At 45.9% G+C, this 20,277-nt stretch overlaps 1 protein-coding gene across 7 annotated transcripts in view; it reads right to left on the bottom strand.

The window, feature by feature from the left end:
- Positions 1–2,132, bottom strand: part of LOC129383447 (uncharacterized) — a 110,119-nt gene extending 107,987 nt beyond the window's left edge. For all 7 annotated transcript variants that reach the window (XR_008611352.1, XR_008611353.1, XR_008611351.1 and 4 more), the window contains exon 1: positions 2,054–2,132. The gene's annotated coding sequence lies outside the window, so the exon portion shown is untranslated. The remainder of the gene's footprint in view (positions 1–2,053) is intronic.
- Between the last annotated feature and the right edge of the window lie 18,145 nt (positions 2,133–20,277).

Here is a 20,277-nt window from a genome sequence, read left to right as displayed (position 1 = left end):
ATAGGCGGCCCAATATAAACATCTACGACTTCGAACGGAACACCACTATTAAGTTTCAAATATCAAATCGAATATCAAATTGTAAAACCTACAGATATATTTGCAGCAGGAATCTCTATTTCGGTTAATTTGGTGTCAAGCCGGCACTTGATAGTGCAAAAAGACAGCTATCACGGACAGGTGATCAGTTTCACACAAACGTACACCAAGTTTTATAAACACAACTGGTATGTATAATCTCCTGATAACATTAAAGTCTGGCTCATCAGACCCCCCCTCCCTCCCCCCCCCCCCCCCCCCCCAATGGTTGCCGTAGGACTAGCTTAAGAGACCTAAATCAATGGTTACCGTAAAAATCTGACGATGGGCTTAAGTGCCGTAGACACATGTTGCAAGAAAACAGGACATGGCTGTGTCGTAAAACAAAAAATGGCGATATAGCTATGCAGAGAAATACGCTGAATGAACAACTACAAAAGGAAAATAGAGGTTGTCATCCTCTTTTTCACTATGAAATGGAAAAGATACCTTGCATTGCCTATTTTGTTTTTGCATTGCTTCAAAAAAGTTTGTGGTTGTCACACTTAGCAATACTCAACAATGATTAACGATACCTTGTTTATCTGATTGAGAACAGTAACCACACCTAAACAGTAGGTTGTCGCGAAATATTTGGTGGCTTCTAAGTATTCCAAATACCCAACAGCTCTCTTCGAATACGAATCGAATATACACCATCAAATATTCGTATTCGCAACTTCAGATAATGGCCCGATCGTAGTTTTATTAGATCACATTGAATACTGTCAAATATCGCTATGTTCGTATACACAAGGTAATCAGTTTAAGCTTATAGATTTTTTAGGTGAGAGCACATATCGAACCAATTAAAAAAATGCACTAATTATCTTTTGAATTACTTTCCTTACGGCACAAGTTGCCATTTACGAATTGTGGCGAGGGAGTTTGCAAGGTGCATCCACTTGGAACGAATTTACAGAACGACGCCACTCTGGAGATATGCGCCGCCAAACTTGCCGTAAAAATGCAAAGCTGTTGCACTTTTTTAACAAAACGCACATTTACGCAATGAAGCACCAATGTAACTGGAACGCCCGTGTATGTCGGCCAAAATCTCTGAACTGGTAGCATTCTGGAAATTCAAGTCTAGTGGATACGTCTCGAAAGGTCACTGGGCAGAATTTGTAAATTGCAATATGTACCGCAATGTAATTAATTAAGCAGGTAATTAGTTTAATGTGTGTTTCGATTTCTTATACTAGTAGTGTTTGCGTATTCAAATAATCCAGTACAAGGACCCGAATTAGGCTGTCTGACACAGGCGATTTTTAAAAATTCCATAATACTTAAAAATTATCACAGCGTCTATATCAATGTATTGCGTCACTGAAGCTCATTACGGCTTAGCAAATATGGCTTAGACAACTGGAGGGCCAACTGCGTGAGCTTCTTTTACATACATTATAGCTTCAGTGTCAGGTTCGGCGCCCCAACTTTTACAAGGGGTCGCTATGCGATGCGACAAACGGCTAAGCATCTCGAAACGGTAAGCTGGCGAGGGAGCTATTCCGTCTTTTTATGCATGTGTGCGTGACCTAATGGGTAGCGAATCGGGCTACAGCATTCGAGGGTCTGGGTTCCGAACCCTCCGTTAGGCGCGTAATTTTAAAGCAGGTTGTTTGCTTTTGCAACCATGGCAGTTGTTTTGAATCAATGCTGAATGTACACACCGCTAGGCGGGAAACCGGTATTCGCCTGCACGTTCGTGGCGTTCGGCACTGAGACATCACATTCCCGCCCCTCTGCGACGATTTGCTCTTCAACTCTTGCGCTCACAATTGGAAAATTATGCTAAGTAGGATTATGGGTGGCAGTAGCTGTGCTTTACAGGCACGTGGGTTTCGGCGACAGGAAAAACGAGAAGGAAAACATGTTTTTAGGACAACAATAAATTCCATTAGGAATGAAGCATAATAGTTGACATACAGATGGGCAATATAGCAAAGCGATGCGACACTGCCATGACACTTACACATCAAGCGCCGATCGTTCACTCAGCAAAGCGTCACAAATGCTTCCCGTGCGCCGCGATTGTTCCGCATGCAGCCGCCAGTCTACCTGCATTGATTAGCCTGAGCTCCTTTTGTATTGTCATTATTAGTAAAGCGCCATCTGGCCGCAGTTCATGATAGGTTAGTAAAACTACACCTGGCTTGACGTCCGAGAAATTACATCATGATCGAACGCTTCTGTGTTTCCCTAGTAGTGTCGCAACCGTTTAGTGTTCAGCAGCTTTCCATGAAGCTTAGCTTAAAATGTGTCATGCGCTGCTTGCCGCAGTTATAAAGAATTTTACATAAATCTGTGCTACCACAAGTTTACGAAATGCAGATGTTATTCTTAGGCTTCAAAAAACAAAATTATAACGTCCCACGCAATGAATCACCAAACACATTGTTCTGGTGTATTAAAATAATTAACATGAACAACTTGTTCAATTATTGTTTGCTTTATCCTTACTTTTTTGGTAGAGAACCATTCGATACATTTATTGAAAATTTTGCTGGCATCCGTATCGCACACACATTTGTCGCCACACCCTCAGTTCCGTCAGCTGTCTTGTTCCACGTCGGCGCACGGGCTATTTTCTGCGTTGACTGGCGTTTTGAAGTCTCATCTTTCTTCCAAAATATGAATGAGCAATTGTGGTTTCGCTGTGCACACACCACGCACAAAACATGATTGACATTTCCTCATCCCAGGAAATTGGTCTCAATCAATACAGTCACACTGTAAAAATGACCCGTTCTTTCCCAACACTTGTTGCTGTAAAATTTGAGGCAGTATGCCTGTACAGAGGGAAAACGGTGAGATTTATTTACCAACCCACGTGCATGCGCACTATCTGAAGAGGGACAAATAAAGGAAGGACCAAAATGGTGAGGGTGCAGTGCCAGAAACAAAAATCGTGCGTGATCATAGAACGCGCTTGCGCAGTGTCTGAGCCGAAAGCCCTGAAGAACATGGGCGCCGCTGAAGCCGATATTGCAGGAAGCGTTCCGTGGTGTTCTACAGTGTTTGCTCGTTGGTTAAAAAGTGGGTTACCTAGATGGAAAGCGCGTGTGGTAAGAGGTAACTAATGTTTCCCCATTTTACTGGCACCGCGGACTTCGTTTGTTACGTCTGCCGAGCAGCCACAGGTGGATGAGTACGCGCTGAGTTTCATTGTGTTGTGAAGTTACGATTACTTTAAAACTACCTTGGCGCTAATGATGTTAAAAGCAATGATTGGCACAACAGCACACGACACCGCTGAATTGGAAATTAATAATACTTGTCATGAAGAAATAGTTGGCGGTGAGAGAAGCGGAAAGGGGGAGGGGATCAGGTTGCACGCCTGCTCGCTTCCGTTTCCTCGATTTTCGTACTGCAGTTGTGCTTCGAGCATGCATTCATAATTTCTTGTATTTGCGTTCATGGCATGTGCAGTATATCATGAAAACTTGCAAATCTCAGGTACACACACCCTTACGGGATATGCTCATCATTTCCGTAATGAGATCAGTCGTACACTTATTCCTGCTCTCGCGACACTGTGGCTTGTGCTCCATTGACGTGTCGTATTTTCAGTATTGATAGAAAAAAGGTTCACGAATGCAGCTGTTTAAACTTTAACATGTAACATCAAGTTCTTTTTAAATTATGGGGTTTTACGTGCCAGAAACACTTTCTGATTATGAGGCACGCCGTAGTGGGGGACTCCGGAAATTTCGACCACCTAGGGTTCTTTTTAGTGCACCTAAATCTAAGTATACGGGAGTTTTCGCATTTTGCCCCCATCGAAATGCGACTGCTGTGGCCGGGATTCGATCCCGCGACCTCGTGCTTAGCAGCTCAATACCATAGCCACTAAGCAACCACAGCGGGTTAACATCAAGTTCACGGAATGATGATAAAACGCCGGCACTGTTTAAATACGTCCCACCTTATGGAAACATGTAACTTTTGTCGCTTTATTAGAATTACCAACTTCACTGTTTCAATGGGCTGTAAACTAGGTCGCTCATTGTAGCCTAACCAAGAGTTCAGCCTAACAACGTTTATCAACACAGAAGTCAGTGCATTCTACACGGTAACAGATATGTGTTATTTACCGATGAACTGTGGTGTTGTTCATACGCATTGCACCCTTTCATCGGTCTTGCTATGCAAAGCTGGAATTTTGCCATAATGCCGACTATTTCACAAAATTAGGCATCATGACTTAATGTTTCTTCACTTCAACCGTTCTGAGCCTGCCTGCCTCCCTATCCATCCATCCATCTATTCTCTTACGCCTCCCCAGGGGCCCATGTAGTCTAGCTGCTTGGGCCACTAGGTATGTGCTCCTGGTCATGACGCCGTAGTTATTGTTTTATTGTTGTCATTCCAGTTCATGATCTTACTGCCGTTATAACGTCGTCGCCGCTACGCCTGCTGCCCCGACCCAGTGTCCCAATTTGCGTAATAGCTTGGCCCACTAGGTAATGACTCGTGGTCATGATGACTCGTGGTCATGATGACATCGTGGTCGTCCCAGCTTCGTCACCTGACTCTCGTTACGATGTCGTCGTCACGCCACCGTCGTCATAGAGTCGTCATGCAGGCGTTGTCACACCGCCATAGTGGTGCTTTCGTGGCTGTTCAATTGTCATCATTTCAGCTTCATGGTCTGACTCTCATTGTGCAGTATCGCTACGCCTTCCACTTCTATCCAGTGGTCCAGGTTGTCTAATAGCTTGGGCCAATAGATTTGGCCAATAGGCATGTGTACGGGGTCGTAATGCTGTCGTGGTCATCGCATCGTCGTCAATACAGCTTTGTTATTCGCTCTCGTATGTCGTAGTCATTACGCCATTGTCGCCACACCATCACCATGCTGTTGTCGCCACGCTGTGTTTTTATCATTGTTATCACTTCTGTAACGTCATCTCAGCGTCGACATGTCACCTTCTTTGTTCCATCGACGTCAACCTTCTTCATCAGTGTATTGTAATTATATTGTGGCTTTTCCATCGTAATTATGCCACAAAATTCAGGCCGTCATTGTCAGACAGTCGCTATCATGCCTCCACCGTCAGGCAGTCGCAGTAATGCCGTGGTGGTCGGGCCATCATCGTCATTAGCGTCGTAATCAGACTTTTGTTATGCCGTGGTGATGACGCCATCGTATTCATGCAGGTTTTGTGATACAGTCATAGTCATCATACACTCATCCTCGTCCAATATTTGTGAAGACACTGTCACGCCATCGTCGTCGCACATTCGTCACCATGCATTCGTTCTCATACCATCCTCAGGATGCCGCCGTGGTCGTTCCATCGTGATAATTTTAACTTCGTCACCTCAAGTTCCTCATGCCATCGCCGCAATGTCATCGTCATCACGCTCTCCTTTCACGATCATCATCAATTCAGTATCGTCTGCTCATTGTCGTCATGCCGTCGTAGTGCCATCACCTTCGTCGTTGCATGGACATTATTCCTTGTCCCTCATTCTATCGTTATCACGCTGTCATCTTTCAATCTGGATTTTGCTGCCGTCGTCGTGCCAGCGCCGTCATTGCATCATCGTCACAGGTGCTATTATGCATCGTCGTCACATAGTCGTCTTCATGTAGTCTTGGTCATGTCATCGTTGTTATTCCTTCTTCATCCAGTTTTCGTCATAGCATCGTCATCTTAGAGTCGTAATCTTGCTGTCCTCATATCATCGCCGTGACGTGGTAGTCGTTATACCATCGTCATAAGAATCAACACCTTATGTCATTAGGCCATCATTGTTATACGCATTTGTCGTTCCATCGACGTTATTTCTTCTTTGTCTGTCTATCGTCATTACGACGGCGTCATACAGTCGCTATCATGCCTCCATGCTCATGGGCGACATCGGCAAGCGAGTGTCAAACAATGTGGGACAATTATGGTGGAGGTGGCATATAGCCGAAGCAAATAAACTCTCAAAATTACCCCTACACATCGTAAATAAACGTTACTTCAGGAATATACTTCAGGAGTTACTTCAGAAATTCGAAGTTGTGAACAACTGCTAGAACTTGCTAGAACTTTGCACCCGTGTTTACAATCTAATGAGAAGTTAGTGCTTCGGCATTCTTCCAGCAGCAAGTTCCCAGTGACACTATAGCGCATTTTTTCTCCCGGCATTGGAACCTGCAGCTACATGAAAAGAAAACAGAAGTACCAGCTAAGATTTCCAACGCGCGAGAAGGTGCACACATCGCTCTCGCTGTTGGCACACTCTACATCGTCGTTGCCGCCACTGCCGCCGTTGCCTCCATCGTTTTCCGTATCAGCTGCCGGTTCCAACATGTACGGCGAAAATACAAGCTGTCCGAGACAGCGAGAACGTTCGATAATGCTTACAACTCAGCTATGAAGCCAGAACAGAACAGCGTGCTACGCTCTGAAACGGCGGCGCCGAGCGGAGACTGCCGCGAAAAACGTCACAGCTGCTCCGACCAATCACGGGCAACAGCGGCGTTCGCGCGATGCCCTGAGGCGCTGGTGCGCGTTTTCTTGGAAAAACAGCCACTTGCGTTTGTTTCCGCCCTTTTTTAACCAGATATTCGTGTTCAGGGGACTCAAAACTGTAGAATGCCGCAGAGAACTCATTTTTTTCGAAAAGTACTTCAGCTTCCCTTTAAGAAAACTAGTAACATAAGTCCCTAGATACCTACAGATATCATACACATAAAACACATTTAAAATGGGCACGTAAGAACTGTAAGAATAATCCTAACACTCAGCTTCCATCCACCATTCGACGTGTCTGCAAAGAAGTCAAATTACTTATGAAAGCATCCAAAGAAAACTTATTCGGCATCACAATTCCGGGATTTCTGCGAGGCAATAACAGAATTTGGAGACATATAAACCCACCGTCGAATGGTCATTCAACGGCACAGTCAATCAACCATTCAGGCGCTTAGAGTTTCAATGAATACCTTGCTTCTGTGGTCAAAGGAGATAATGGTATTATCCCGAGCATTGAGCCTCCATCTGACAGGCTATCTATTACAGACGTCGAAATTTCCGAACGAGGAATGAGGAAGCTGTTGCTAAATTTGAACCTAAAGAAAATCCCCGGATGCGATGGCATCCCAAATGAGTTTCTGTACCGCTACGCCGAATGTAATTCGAAATACCTCACGTTGATTTTTCGGTCTTCGCTTCATAGTGGTTCCTTCCCCAGGGTTTGGAAACAAGCTAAGGGGATTCCTATCCAGAAAAGCGGCAGTGCAAACGATATAGCGAATTATTGCCCTGTCTCGATTACTAATATTTGCTTAAAGCTGATTGAATATATTAACTCAAAACATCTTACAAGTGATATAAATGGTCACTATTTATTATCTAATTGCCAACACAGCTCTCGACAAGGCTGGTCTACTACATCTCAGCTCATCGATTAAGTACACCATCTTTCGGAAACTTAACTTTCGTGGACAGACAGATATGATCGATAAAGGGAAAATCAGACATCCACCTGTTCGTAGCAATTGCTACAAAGAAAACCCATACGGGTTCCTCGAAAGAAAAGCCTCAGAGTTGAAGAAAAATTCGTCCTGGTCCGGGACTCGAACCCGGGACCACCGCCTTTCCGGGGCAGCCGCTCTACCATCTGAGCTAACAAGGTGGCTAGCAGATGGCAGGGCGAAGTCGAATTTGTAAACAACACACGAAGCAAAGGTAAGTGTTTGACGTAGTAGTTCAGCGGAAACCCGCAAGGTGGAGAGAAGTAATTGATAAAGGGAAAATCAGACATCCACCTGTTCGTAGCAATTGCTACAAAGGAAACCCATACGGGTTCCTCGAAAGCAGGCTGTTGAACAAGTAATTGGCAAATGCAATATGGATTTTAAGCACACCAGAGGAGAGACATTAGCAGAATTCGCAGAAATGAATAGGCTGCGAATATTGAACACCTTCTTCAGAAAGCGTACCAGCAGAAAGTGGACCTGAAAAAAGTCCTAATGATGAAACAAGAAATGAAATGGACTTCATACTTTCCGATGATTCCAGCATAGGGATGTGTTAGATAGGGTAAAGTGCAGTTATTATAGGTTAGTGAGGTCTAGGATTCGCTTCAATATGAAGAAAGAAAGAGCAAAATTTTGTGAAGAAGAAACAGGGAAAGCTAGATGCAGTAGGGGTAAAAGCAAACGAATTCAGGCTGGTGCTTGCAAACAAATATGCAGCCTTACAACAGAGAGATGAAAATGGCATAGAGGTAATGAATGAAACCGCCACTAGGCTGGCTTCAGAAGCAGCAATTGAAGTGGAAGGTTAAGGCATCAAGATAACTAGTAGAAAAGCTCTGCCAAGTAACGAAGGACCTATTAAAGAAACGACAAAAAAGGAAAATGTTCAGCTCAAGAGATAAGATAGAATTCGGGCAACTGTCAAAATTGATCAACAAGAAGAAAATAAGGGATATTCAAGATTATAACGTGAGAAAAACGGAGGAAGCAGTAAAGAATGAACGCAGCATGAAATCAGTGTGGAGAAAAGTTGGCATAGGACAAGCCTAGATGAATGCACTGAAAGCTAAGCAGGGTAATATCCTCAGCTATTTTGATGATATAGTAAAAGCAGCGGAAGGATTCTATACGGACCGTTCGAAGTATTAATGTACAGGTCAGAGAAGCTCCTTCTAAAACTAGCGCTGCAGTTAGGAGAACCTTCCAAGACATGAAACAGGGAAAAGCTGCAAAAGATCCACTAACAGTCGGTTTATTCAAAGATGGAGGAGATATCATGCTTCAGAAGCGTATGGCTATCTATACGAAATGTCTCATGATTTCAAGGGTTCCAGGAAAGTGGAAGAAGGCCAACGGTATACCAATCAACAAAACTGGAGACGTTTAGGAAGTGACAAATTATAGGTGCATTAGCTTACTTGCAGTATTGTAGAAAATATTCACGAAAATGATTTCCAATAGAATAAAGGTAACTGCAGACTTCAGTCAACTGAGAGAACAGACTGGCTTCAGGAAGAGCTACTCTCTAATAGATCCCGTCCATGCTATCAATCAAGTAATCAAGAATTCTGCAGAGTAGAATCGGCCTCTCTATATGGTCTTCGTAGATTTGGTAAAGGCATTTGATTCAGTAGAGATACGAGCTGTCATATAGGCATACATTATCAAGGAATACAGGAAGCTCACATAAGTAACTTATAACACATTTAAAGATTACACAGCTACCGTAATACCCCACCAAAAATATAGAAAGGATAACAGAAAGGCGCCATGCAATAAGACAATCTCTCCAATGCTATTCACTGCAGGCTCGAAATAAGTATTCAAGCTATTAAACTGGGACGGCTTAGAAGTGAGGATGAACGGTGATTACGTCTGTAACCTTAGGGTTTCAGATGGCATTGCCGTTTTCAGCAACACTGGGAACGAGTTACAACAAATGATTGAGGACTTTAACAGAGAGAATGTAAGAGTAGGGTCGAAGATCAGTAGGGTTGACTAAGGAACAAGAGTTCAGGATCACCAGTCAGTCTCTAGCGTCTGTGAAGAATTATACTTACCTAGGTCAATTATTCAAGGGGGACCCTGATCACGAGAATAAAATTTACAGAAGAATAAAAATGGTTTCGCGTGTATACGGCAGACATTCTGAGATCCTGACTGGAAGCTCACCACTATAAGTGAAAAGAAAATGTAGAATTAATGCATTCTACCGGTGCTAACATATGGGCAGAAACTTGGAGGCTGACAGAGAAGCTCGAAACCAAGTTAAGGACCGCACAAAGAGCGATGGAACGAAGACTGTTAAATTTAACGATAACAGACAGAAAGAGAGCGGTATCGATCAGAGAGCAAACAGGGATAATCTATATTCAAATTGAGATAAAGAGAAAAGAAATGTAGCCAGGCAGGCTGTGTAATATGTAAGTTATATAACCGGGGGACCATTAGGGTTACAGAATGGGTGCCAAGAGAAGGGAAGTGTAGTTGATGATGGCCGAAGACTAGGTGGGGTGAAGAAATTAGGAAATTCGCAGGCGCTAGCTTGAATCGGTTGGTGCAGGACAGACGTAAGTGGAGATTGCAGGGAGAGGCCTTCGTCCTGCAGTGCACACAAAATAGGCTGATGATGATGATCAATCTACCTGCAGTGCAATGATCAAATCATCCAAGTTACCTGTGCCTTCCTCGCCATCATCACTGCGGTATGCATTCTTTTACCTCATTGCTACACGTGGCCCTTCTAAGTTTGTTGATTTACCTACTCGTTTTGATGGAAATATTGCTTCCACATTTGATCTTTTGTTCACAAATACCTTTAGTTTCCTTCACTCCGTCTGTACCGCACTCGGCAAAAGTGGCCACGAATCCGTTATCGCATCATTGTCAAGCCCTAAACCGTAAGTAGCAGTTTCGAGGCCTACAAAGATTTCTTTTTTTAAAAGGGGATTTTTTTATTCATTTATTTCACAATAACCCTAAAGGCCCTCCAGGGACGGTATTACATAGGGTAAAGGTTACGTTGGTGAGGCAAAGAACAGCGAGTAAATGTAGATAAAAAAACAAAAACAAAACAGGGACAAAATTACTTACAGGGCATCAACATATAAACACAGGAAAAAAAAAAAACAAAATAGTTATCAGTACAAGAACTTTAAATGATTTGCACAACCTATGACAACGTTGCGGAGGCTTTGATTATTGGCGCATGAAAAAAAAAAAAACAGTTTACAAATCAGAGTGAAACCTTATATATTAGCTATGCATGGTACTGCGTAGATGGTGTGTAAATTTCAGAGCATTTCTTTCCGTGACAATGTGCGAAAGGTTTTATTTGTTAATTGATTTATTAAAATGCCTATATTCGCCCAGAGGCATTATTTTAGGGGGGTGTTATACGTGAGTAAACGCAAGAAGTTACAAGCACGGCATAAAACCATGTTTGGTATGATTACAGCAGAGGACGCAGATTACAGTGGAACCGGCAGGTGACAGCGGCACACTCAATAAAAACAATTGAAGTCATGTTGCACTCATGCGCAAATGCTGCCAGAGCACAGCACAAAGATATTTCAGTAGGGGCGGTGACAACAGTGTCTGGATGGGCGTTCCACTATTTATTAGTTTGGGGAAAAATGACGCTTCGAACATAGATGTACGACATGAATATTCGCGAATTTTCGTGCTGTTGTTCCTTCTTCTGGATATGTAGGTGGAGGGTTGAAGGTACACATTTCCCGATTTATTGCCACCTCTTCACGCACAATTTATTTCAGAAATAAACCGCTAGGAAAGCTGCGCCGAGGATTTAGAGTATCCCACCAGACAGTGTGCTTTAGACCTGTAACACTAAGATCATGGCCATACTTGTTAGTAACAATCAGCTCAGCACGTTTCTGTATTGCCTCCAACTTTTTAAAAAGAATTTTAGTGTCGGGGTCCCAGACCACCGCAGAGTACTCTACAACGGACCGAACATTATAAAAGTACAGAAGTTGCCTGACATTTAGAGGGGCTTCTTTTTAATTCCTTTTAATGAAATTAAGAACACGTCCGCCTTTTAAGGTGATTTAGCCAACATGTTTATTCTACGAAAGATTTAAAGAAAAGAAAACAAGATATTTTGGCTGATCTACTTTCTCGATTGAAATATTGTCTAAATTATATTTGTCGGGATCGTTAGTCCGTTTTCTGCTAAAGTTAACATAGCTACATTTACTGAGATTAATGTTCATGTGCCATTTACGGCACCAAGCAAATATTCGCTCAAGGTCCCCCTGCTGGGACGAAACATCAACGTCACCGTCTATGTCCCTATAAACCACGCAATCGTCCACGTATAAGCGTATTTTGGATGTAATATTCGAGGTGCTGTCATTGATGCATATGAGGAATAAAAGCGATCCTTAAACAGACCCTTGTGGTACCCCCGAAGTTGCAGCGGCGGGTTTGGATTCATAGCCGTTTATAACCATCTTTTGTGAGCGACCCGACAATGAATTCTGCAACCCCGTTAAGCACGGAAGCAGGGAGGCCAATGTAAGACATATTATGGAGTAAGGGAGAATGGGAAATCATATCGAACGCTTTTTTAAGTATAATAAAATGCAGTTCCCTTGCTTTCCAGCGTCAAATGAAGAAAAAATATCGTGGGAAAATTCAAGCAGCCGGGTGACACATGAAAAGCCCGCACGGAATCCACGCTGGGCACTGTTGAAAAAGTTGTTCTCCTCTAAGTGGTGAAAAATGGTCTAGTATAACACATGTTCCAGCCTTTTGCAACACAGACACTAGTAAGAGATATGGTTCTCTAATTTTGCGCATGCTTACGGGTTCTTGCTTTACAAACTGGTGTGACATTTACCCGCCGTGCTGCTCAGTGGCTATGGTGTTGGGCTGCTGAGCACGAGGTCGCGGGATCGAATCCCGGCCACGGCGGCCGCATTTAGATGCGGGCGAAGTGCGAAAACGCCCGTGTACTTAGATTTAGGCGCACGTTAAAGAGCCCCCGGCGGTAAAAATTTCCGGAGTCCTCCACTACGTCGTGCCTCATAATCAGAAAGTGGTTTTGGCACGTAAAACCCCATAATTTAATTTTTTGGGGGGGTGACATTTGCAGTCTTCCAGTCCCAAGGAAGTTCACCGGAACTGAGGGACAATCTAAACAAAGTAACAATATATTTAGAAATCACGGATGCACATGTGTTGAGGACAAAGGACAGGATAAGGTCAGGTCTAGTAACAGAGTTTGGCTCTAGGTTACACAGTCGTTTATGCACGCCTTAATAGGACACTCAGATTTCGGGTATTTCCTGGTTAAAGTTATGATCGGGTAAACCATGGGCGTCAGGAATAGGTGCAGAAAATACTGACATAAAGTAGTCATTGAAATGATTGGCCTTCCCAATATCATCAGTGATGTCGCCATGGGTACCTGATATTGTCGCTATTGAACATTCCTCTTTGCCATTTCACTTAACAAACTTCCATATCTCCTTGGGAATTTGTATGAGCTCGTTTCCCAATAATAAAAAACGAATCTTTTGCTACCTTAATTTTCAGGCTAATTTCTTTTCCTAAGGAATCAAGAGTACAGAATAACTCTTCATTCCTGTCAGCTTTACACCTGGAGAAAAGCCGGCGTTTTTTCTTTAGTAGAGCTTTAATTTATCTGGTGAGCCACGGGTTGTCTTTTTATATGTAGTAGAGGTAATTTTGGAAGAGATACAAGCCTCAGTGAGGTCAGATACTTTTCCGCAGCTGTTCAACGTTATATGTTAATCGCAGTGCAGAAAACAGTTGAAAGTCCTCATCCAGGACCTCATTGGATCCTAGTTTCCTCCTTGGCACATGAACACTTTCCGAGGTCGTCCGATAACGTGTAACGGACGCTTACAAGAAATAGACGCTAACACAGCATCATGGTCACTGATACCAGGCACAGGACATATGGATTGCAGTAAATTGTCAGAATTTGGAAAGGTCAAGCGTGGAAGCGTAATCACCATATCGCCGTGTTGGGAAGTCCACGTACTGGTAGAGCCCATTAGTAGCTACCACGTTTGTGAATTCCACGGAGAGTGCGCAGTTTGACGTTGGAACGGGGGACGCATCTACCCCTCTAATTTGAAGCATATTGAAAGCGCCAGTCAGGAAAATGTTAGTTTTTAATTTCTGAATTTCCTTGTACAAAATGTCAAATGGCACTAGAGAGGTGTTGCTAGGGCTAAGGTAGAAAGAACCAAATGCAGTATGTTCGCCACCAGGAAGGAAAACATTGACCAAAAGAATTCGCAACCACTGGCAGAAGCCAGAGGGGTACTGGGGCAACTTTTATTGACCAAAAGAAAAACGCCGCCAACTTGCGCGTTGCGATCGCAACGGTGGGCATGAAATGAAGGTGTGAAAACTTCGGAATTATTGATGGTGTCGTCAAGCCAAGTCTCTGTGCCGATTACAATATCTGCCTCCACTGCAGTGATTAAGGCAGTCAGTGCATCGCTCTTATTTTGAATGCTCCGGAACTTTACAAGCAAAACATTGAACGGTTTTGGACTTGTGGTATCTCGGCCTGAGGTTGTCGGTACGTGCCCGGCGGTGTCTGCTACGTTTCAGCGATCATATAGCTATCTTTTTGCCTGAACGACTGCGTTACTTTCCTGCATCATAGACATACGTACGTCCACCTTGGAATAGCTTTTTAAAACGCCGCTGAAGTTTACTCTCGTGTTGCCTGGCAAACACCAATAGTTTCCGTCGTGCAAGCCGGACAGACGCCGAAAAGTAAAGTCTTCGCGAAGGACAAAATCTGTGTTTCCTTTAGTTTCGCGCCGAAGGCTAAAATTAAATATTTATCTTTAAAGCGGCCGAGCTTAGCAACAATCGGTCGATTTTTACTTCGTTGGAAGCGACCGATCCTGTGCACCCTTTCCAGTTGATTGTCGTCAATCGTTATGTTCAAGGACTCGGCGCACAAGGTAACAACGGCGTCCTCAGATTCAGCCTATGTCTCCAATTCGCTGTCTGGAATTCCGAAGAATAGAAGGTTATTTCTGTGTAACTGATTTTCGGCGTCATCGGCAGCCGCTTTCAGCAGTACCAGGTCCTGAGCCACGCCGGGGGCGTTGCCCTACTGATTTCTCAAAAACGAGGGGTTGCCTTCAGAGCTAATTTTTTTCCTTTTCAAGGCACTTAACCCTTTCCTCGATGTTTTTCAACTTAGACTCGATACCCTTTTCCCATTCTAGTATATCTGTCCGTAACTGCAACTGCCCCCGCTGAATGCGTTGTATTGTTCCCGAAAGAACTGAATTTTCCGTAGGCTCTGTCTGTATCGCAAGTTCAGCGACGCCATCGGGGCCTGGGTTGGTCTCAATATCCCCAGATAACAAGAGAAGCATGTTCGTGTTAACAGCCTGATAAACGCAAAGCAGGCACATTGAAGTGACACGTTGGAACAGATATCGAGAGTCTTTGGGGCACGACACCGCTACAAGATAGCGATCTGAACTTCGAAAGCCCATACAGCCCTTCAAATAACTAACCTTGGTTACAAGCAGCCATGAGTACATGCTCAGCGCGGTGTCAAGCACCACTGGCAGGTCCGTCGAGTTCTCCTTATGTAGTCCCATCGGTGTCGTCCCTAGTTACCAGCTGAAGTCCGCAAGCCTGCTGAGATTTGGCGGAGCAATGCCGTCGGAGTCCAGGAATTCACGGTCACCGACGTGGCCAGGGCAGTGCCATTGCTCGTTGGCAGGGGTGTCCTCAGTCGTCGCTGGAACGTCGAAGGGCATCCATGGATGGGCGGCGAGTACATGCAAGAAGGAGCACCTGGGTTACGAGCAGTCGTGAGTACATGTTCAGCGTGGTGTCGAGCCCCACTGGCAGGTCCGTCGAGTGCTCCTTATGTAGTCCCACGGGTGTCGTGCCTAGTTACCAGGTGAAGTCCGCAACCATGCTGATGTTTGGCGGAGTCAATCCGTCGGAGGGCAGCAGTTTACGGTCACCGACGTGGCCAGGGCAGTGCCATTGCTCGTCGGCAGGGGTGTCCTCAGTCGTCTCTGGAACGTCGAAGGCCATCCATGGATGGGCGGCGAGTACATGCAAGAAGGAGCACCTGGGTTACGAGCAGTCGTGAGTACATGTTCAGCGTGTTGTCGAGCCCCACTGGCAGGTCCGTCGAGTGCTCCTTATGTAGTCCCACGGGTGTCGTGCCTAGTTACCAGGTGAAGTCCGCAACCATGCCGACGTTTGGCGGGGTCAATCCGTCGGAGGGCAGCAGTTTACGGTCACCGACGTGGCCAGGGCAGTGTCATTGCTCGTCGGCAGGGGTGTCCTCAGTCGTCTCTGGAACGTCGAAGGCCATGAATTGGCGGCGAGTACATGCAAGAAGGAGCACCTGGGTTACGAGCAGTCGTGAGTACATGTTCAGCGTGTTGTCGAGCCCCACTGGCAGGTCCGTCGAGTGCTCCTTATGTAGTCCCACGGGTGTCGTGCCTAGTTACCAGGTGAAGTCCGCAACCATGCTGATGTTTGGCGGAGTCAATCCGTCGGAGGGCAGCAGTTTACGGTCACCGACGTGGCCAGGGCAGTGCCATTGCTCGTCGGCAGGGGTGTCCTCAGTCGTCTCTGGAACGTCGAAGGCCATCCATGGATGGGCGGCGAGTACATGCAAGAAGGAGCACCTGGGTTACGAGCAGTCGTGAGTACATGTTCAGCGTGTTGTCGAGCCCCACTGGCAGGTCCGTCGAGTGCTCCTTATGTAGTCCCACGGGTGTCGTGCCTAGTTACCAGGTGAAGTCCGCAACCATGCCGACGTTTGGCGGGGTCAATCCGTCGGAGGGCAGCAGTTTACGGTCACCGACGTGGCCAGGGCAGTGTCATTGCTCGTCGGCAGGGGTGTCCTCAGTCGTCTCTGGAACGTCGAAGGCCATGAATTGGCGGCGAGTACATGCAAGAAGGAGCACCTGGGTTACGAGCAGTCGTGAGTACATGTTCAGCGTGTTGTCGAGCCCCACTGGCAGGTCCGTCGAGTGCTCCTTATGTAGTCCCACGGGTGTCGTGCCTAGTTACCAGGTGAAGTCCGCAACCATGCCGACGTTTGGCGGGGTCAATCCGTCGGAGGGCAGCAGTTTACGGTCACCGACGTGGCCAGGGCAGTGTCATTGCTCGTCGGCAGGGGTGTCCTCAGTCGTCTCTGGAACGTCGAAGGCCATGAATTGGCGGCGAGTACATGCAAGAAGGAGCACCTGGGTTACGAGCAGTCGTGAGTACATGTTCAGCGTGTTGTCGAGCCCCACTGGCAGGTCCGTCGAGTGCTCCTTATGTAGTCCCACGGCTGTCGTGCCTAGTTACCAGGTGAAGTCCGCAACCATGCCGACGTTTGGCGGGGTCAATCCGTCGGAGGGCAGCAGTTTACGGTCACCGACGTGGCCAGGGCAGTGTCATTGCTCGTCGGCAGGGGTGTCCTCAGTCGTCTCTGGAACGTCGAAGGCCATGAATTGGCGGCGTGTCCATGCAAGAAGGAGCACCTTGGTTATAAACAGTCGTGAGTGCATGCTCAGCGCGGTGTCAAGCCCCCTAATGTAGACGCCACTTTCTTGTGTTTGCATGGAAATGTCAGTAACATAGGGCAAACACTGTTTACAATAAATTTACACATGCACACGCACAAAAAAATTAGTGTGTAGAAAGTCCAATGGAACTTCAATATTCGGGCAAACCTACAAAACTCTCCAGAAAGACAACGGGATCAAATGTTTCGATCATGCCACGTAACTAAGGAACTTCTCGAAAGACTGACCTTGTCGAGCGGGGTAACTCATCGTTTTTGTCGATGACGGAATCCGACATAGTGAATAAAGTACTAGTAACATGAACCAATGATATGGCGGTCTATTTAACAGAAGGAATGTCATGCCGTGACATGACATATGTAGTTCTTTTTCTACGGCTTCATGTATTGTACGTTAAAAAATACGCAGTCCCGCCCGAAAAGTGAAGCACCGATTGCGATAGCAAATTAGGAAATAGCTGTACGAAGTAAGGATAGTAGTTTTGTCGGCCGTGTAAACTTGTAAACATCCGCTTATTACGTAAGTTAACCAAGATAGAATGTGTAAGCGTGACTCAACGAGGACGTAGAAAGAAACATACACACAGAGACAGTGCTGTCTTTGCCTGCCTGATTCTTTCTACGTCATTGTTGAGATGCGCTTACACATTCTATAGTGGATTGAAACCAACTCACCCGTCAACGTATTATAACTAAGTTAGGAAGCCCGGTGCCACGCGTGCACAGCTAAACATGCAGACATCTCGCTCGATGAGAGCGGAAACAGTCTGTGAAAGCGCTGGAGTCGGGTATTGCGGAAGCAGCCGCGAGGCAATTGAGCTCCGTGCATCCGTCGTTTCAACGTGAACGAAACGTCGATAGCACAGCGCATACGTAGGCACCGGCACTACATGAACTCTGCAAACATTGATGATCGCTTTGAAAATGAGGCTCGCGTGGGCGCGCACTTTGGCCACGTCGCAGATAGCTTTCAAGGCTCACGAGCGCTTGCAACGCGTCCCTATGGCGTCCGCCAAAGGCGTCTACTACGGCGTCGGTGATTCGCATGGTCGACATCGTTGGCGACGCGGTGGTTTTTTCCGCCCTGTACGGAGTGGCGGGCGAGGCGGACGTCGAGGCATTCTAGCAGCCGTCGAAGAAGAACCGCCTCTTCCCTCGGCTGACTCCCCTGCGTCGCGCGCGACAGGAGAGGACATGCCTCTGGGAAGAGTACCCCGCTCGCGCGCGCGAGATTGGACAGCGTTCGCCGGCGCACCCTCACAATCTTTCACTCATGCGGAACCTCACGGCGACGGCGATGCGCCTCGAGTGTCCATGTAATTGCTATCGCAATAAAATAAAAAGCGTCACGACGAACAGTACAACAATGTTCTAAAGTCAATGGTGCGTTGAAAAGTGTACAAGTTATATTACCGGGCACATATGTAATTACTTTTCACGAAGATATGCTTTTAGATAAACGCGGAAGTGTGCCGTTCCTGGGTGCACTCATGGAGATATACATATGCATGGACACTGAAAAGCCCATTTTCACAAAATAAACGCAAGTACAGCGTTCGCTACATCGATTCAGGGAAAATTTCGTCGTCAACTTACAAAAACGCTGGGCAATTGCAACGATGCACTCCGCACAGGCTCTGATAATATCTATGCGTGTATCGCATAGATATTGTTCTAGACAAGATGGTGGCGTGTGGGCATGCAATTGTTCCCCTATCACGTTCGAGAAAACAACGTCCTTGGCATCAAGGACGCGTGTATTCCAATAATGGTGATCATGCTTGTGCACGGTAGATATAACAATACACAATGCGCCGAGATGCAGGCGGCTGGTAGAAAACAACGCCGAAAGCATCTGTGGCGCGATTGCCATCGAGGACATCAGAAAAGCCACCACTTGCTGTTTACAGCAGCAGCACAGATATTTCAGTGCCGCTAAGTGCGCAATATAGCAGCACTAAAAATGTGCTGAAAAAAAAAAGTCCCTCAAATCTCGCAGGTGTGAGTGTGTCATCTCGCTCGTAACATCGGCTGTACAAGATTTTCTGGCTTCCGAGAGGATGAATTCAAGGGCAAGACCTTCAGAATGGCTATTCGACCCTTAGAAACAAGAAGCCTTTAACAGAGAAATATCTTCATTCCCCGTGGATGTAACAATTACATACACACGTAGTGAATTCAAAGCAGCAGTTTTGTTCGAAAGTCGATGCACCGATTGCGACAGCAAATTAGTAGATAGCTATTCCAAGTAAGGATAGTCGTTTTATCGGCCATATAAACCTATTAACATTCTCCTAATAACAAAATTACCAACAGCATAATGTGTAAGCGCGACTGAACGAGTACGGAGAAACATAAATACAGAGACAGCGCTCAGTCACGCTTACAGATTCTATTATAGATTCGAACCAACAAACCAGCCAACGTGTTCTAGCAGTATCAATAAGCACAGAGTCACGTGCGCAAAGGTAAACATGAATATATGTCGCTCGATGAGCGTGCATACTCGCTGAGAAAATGATGGAGTGAGAAATAGCTGCTGCAGCAGCGATTGAATTTACCTTCGTGTATCCCTCGCCTCAAACCGAACGAAAGGTCGAAAGCACAGCGCATGCGAAGCTACTGGCACTATGAGCACTTTGAAAACATTGCGGATCGCTTTGAAGATGAGGCCCGCGCTCCGAATGCACTTTGGCCACGTCGCTGATTGCTTTCATGATACGGCGCCAGCACGCCCGTGCCGTAACCTGCAGCAGTCGCCGTAGAAGATCGCACCCCTCCCTCGCCTCACCCCCGTGCCTCGCGCGCGACAAGAGCGATTTCATAAGGATATACATCGTTACCGTCTGCAGAGATGGATAAGGGTTTTAATCTCAAGGATCACTGAGGCAAAAAAACCGTGGAACACGTAGAAGCAACGTCGTTGGCCACTCCCGCTTATCCCTCTTCCCGCATGTTCGACTGGCAGTGACCCCCTGTACTATTCCCTCTCAACCAGAAGGGGCCCGTCGGGCGTGTAACTCCTGCTTCCTGCGTATGAACAGATTCAGGCGGACAACATCCGTCACTTCAGTATTTCCATGAACAGCTGCCATAGATGTACGAGCGAAACCGCTGTCCGGCAAATACTACCGCTAGACAT

Source organism: Dermacentor andersoni, chromosome 8 (assembly GCF_023375885.2).
Source record: "Dermacentor andersoni chromosome 8, qqDerAnde1_hic_scaffold, whole genome shotgun sequence".
NCBI lineage: Eukaryota > Metazoa > Arthropoda > Arachnida > Ixodida > Ixodidae > Dermacentor > Dermacentor andersoni.
Note: the sequence above shows the minus strand (reverse complement) of the source record. Positions and strands in the feature narration are given on the sequence as shown.